Here is a 3,493-nt window from a genome sequence, read left to right on the forward strand (position 1 = left end):
AACAGAATGGGTATGTCTAACTCATCCAAACATGGCGATTTCGACAAGTTTTCAGCAAAGGCCTTCACAAATAATCATCACACAGCAGAAAACTGACGAGACCACCCATCATATCTCCCGTGACCCCATACCCACGAAATTTAAGAGAGAAAGAAGTCCACCCAAACCTGAATTTTCGAAGTCCCACTCGTAGCCACGCACTTCACGACTCCAAAAGTGCCCTCCTTTCGCGATTTGGAGCAGAAATGAGCATCAAAGGTTGAAGCTTTGCTTGGAGCTTCAATGGAGAATGGAGGAGAAGGAAAAAGCAACGTGAGGAAGAGGGAGGGAGAGAGCTGTTCTGAAATTGGGCTGAGTGAAGAGAGAGAGAGGGTTGCTTTTTTGGGTTTTAATAAAAGGGTTTTCTCTTTTTCTATTATTTTATTCAAGCTCTGCCACATGTCCCTATTTGATTGGAGCAAAAGGGCCCACTTTCTCTTCTTGACTGTGACCCATACTCAGTCACAAAAGTGAGAAAAATCTGACCTTTGAAACGCTAAAATCCTGCCTCGGTTTGCGTGTCGTTTCTCTGATTCCAGTTTCTCGCGTTTCTCTGCGTCCGCCGGGGCCAGTTTTCGAAAGCAAGCAATATATATATCAAAACGCTCAAAATGAAACCCCGAGCGTGGTTTAGAGGTTGGTTTCGTTAAATTTTAAGTCGCACGCAAAACGATGATTTTTAACTAATTAATTAGGAATTAACCCATAACCTCCCAGTTATGGATTTCTCTCCCTTAATTAGCCTAACCCCAGTACATCGGATAACAACCCCATTCGAGCATCCATGTCTTACTTTGGTGTCATTCAAGAAATTTGGGAGGTTGATTATACATACATCGTTTCCAAAGACTCCGGGTAGAAATTTCCAGGATGTTACAGGTGTGTTTCAAGATCCATTGGGATTTACTTTGGTAGACCTTAGTAAGGTGGCATATATAGACGAACCTTTCATTATGGCAGCACAAGCCAGACAAGTTTTCTATGTACAAGATCCATGTAATTCAAGTTTGTCTGTGGCTCTGCAAGGAAGACCAAGTGGAATGAATTACCATAATGATGAGTCAACCCTTGACATTGGTCAAATGTCTAGTTTTTCAAAACAATTGCCTTCAATGAATGAAGCTGATGAAGTGGATGATGGACATGCAAATCGTGTAGATCATGATGAAGGTCTATGGGAAAACATCCCTACAGGCTGAGTGCGAAAGTAATGCTTTGTTTAATGTGTAAATATAATGATTATGTTAGTATTACGCCTTTGCTTTTGTTAATGTCTAAATGTAATCGTTAATATTAATTGTGTATTTTATTTACAGGATCATGGCCACAGATCCGACGTCTCCTCCGCAGTCCGATGGTCAATCAGAGGCGACTTCCAAGAGGAGTAGAACAACGACACGGCTGAGAACATTGACATTAAGAACCGTGGATCAGCCCATACCGGCTGTTTATGTGGATCCCGCTACCGGGAGAGCATCCGGACCGATGCGTGAAAAGTTCCACAGCTACCTAGGCGTAGTGGCGCGAGAAAAGGTTCCCATTATCCACAATAATTGGAAAGACGTACCTGAAACGCTAAAGGAGATTGTGTGGAATGACATTCTAGTAAGTCCTTCATACCAATTACAATATTTGAATTAAGAATCAATTTTTCTGTTAAAAACATAATTGACTATAACAAATAGTTGTCCTTTATAATCTCTACATGTGTTTCATGCCCTTTATTTTAAATGACTTGTCCTTTATTTGAATAGTTAATCACTATCCTAGACTCCTATATTTGTAAAGAACAGCACAAGGGCAGTTTTTATTTTAAACATGAATATTAGTTAGTTAGATGAGGTTGAGAACAAATATTGTCAGATCAAAGTTAGAGACCAGAACAAATCATGTGTATAATAAGTTCACAAATTTAAATTGATAACTTAAACAAATGAAAATTGGCATGGGTTTTGTGTTAGGGAGCAGGGGTAGTATTTTTATCCTTAAATACTTAATAGGGTAATACATATTATTTTTTATGCTAATGTAACCATAAGTTTGATTTTTATGTTATACTATTTTTGTATGCATATTATTTTTTATGCTACTGTAAACATCCCAAATTTCCTAAAACTATGACAATAGCTGCCTACCCACTTGCACCGCCAAATAAAGCATTGCTTTCCAATCCACATAATCCTGTGGCCCTCCAAATATTATGATTAATAGGAACTTCTTTTCTTTTTTGTTTTTTACAAACACTTAGAATTATACAAACTCAGTTAACACTTAATAGCATTTTTATCACCCATCTATTGTCTATAAAGCTTTTGCGATTCCAATGAGAGAATTGCATAAAATGATTTTTAGGTTCAATGGGGAAAGGGCCCACTCTATTGACCCATCTCAAAGCCTCCCACCATAAATTCCTAGTCATTCTGCATGAGAACATGATGTGGCCAATATCTTCCTCTTCACTATCACATAACGGGCACCTATACGAAGGCAAAGTGATGTGTCTCTTTCTCAAGTTAGCCTTAGTAGGCAATCTGTTTCTGAAAATTCTCCAACAGAAGGCAATCTATTTCTTTCGTAAAATTAGTCAATAATAATTTAATATGTAATTTCTATTTTTTAATGTGTTGATTAATAACAATGAAAATTCTCCAACAGAAGGCAATTGCTCTTGGGGGGATTTTCAGATTCCAAATAATCTTAAAAGCTCTGTCGTCATTAACAGATCTGCCATCATTCTTGAGGATATTGTAGGCTGACTTTGTGGAATAGGCTCCACTAGGATCAACCTTCCAAATAAGGGAGTCCATACTGGTTGGGCAAATCTGGACAGCATCAATCTCAGCATCAATTTCTCCTCCATTGCATCCTCCATTCCCATTTATTATCAACAAGAATTCCCATTAGGCTGATAGAAGAATCCTGCTGGTAGCTCACTTGATACAAAGTAGGGTATTTTTCTTGAAGAGTTAAATCATCCTCTCTCCATTTATCCTTCCAGAACCTGATTTTTGCCCCATTACCCAACTTCCAACACAAATTATAAAACAGCCTATTAGTGTGCTGCTGCTGGAAAATAGATTTTAAGTCCTTCCACCACTTAGAGAAAGCTGTGGAGTTTCTCCCATGAATCAGAGCATTCCAGCCACCATACTTGGACATTACAATTCTGGGCCAAAAGTGATTCTGATTAGTCGCCAATTCCCAGCCCCATTTGCCCAGCAAGGCCTCATTACAATTCTTGGACATTTGAATCTGTTAAAATTTTATAAAACTGTAAATTATTTATAAAAAAAAAAACATCAAACAAACAAAACCCTGATTTTTTTCTTTATCGGTCTGAAAGAGCGGCGTGTGTTTGGTATGTCCTAGGGCCCAAGAATTTTTAGTTAAAATGAGTGTAACCCAGAACTTCCATCAATTTCACTAGACAGGCAAATCAGACAGTAGGTTGGCC

General features: G+C 38.3%; 1 long non-coding RNA gene across 1 annotated transcript in view; it reads left to right on the top strand.

Annotated features, from left to right (window-relative positions):
- LOC121173132 (uncharacterized) overlaps positions 1–1,820 on the top strand; it is a 12,713-nt gene extending 10,893 nt beyond the window's left edge. The window contains exon 3 of the long non-coding RNA XR_005887431.1: positions 1,356–1,820. This is a non-coding gene — a long non-coding RNA (uncharacterized lncRNA). The remainder of the gene's footprint in view (positions 1–1,355) is intronic.
- Positions 1,821–3,493: the final 1,673 nt, after the last annotated feature.

This window comes from Glycine max, chromosome 12, assembly GCF_000004515.6.
Source record: "Glycine max cultivar Williams 82 chromosome 12, Glycine_max_v4.0, whole genome shotgun sequence".
NCBI lineage: Eukaryota > Viridiplantae > Streptophyta > Magnoliopsida > Fabales > Fabaceae > Glycine > Glycine max.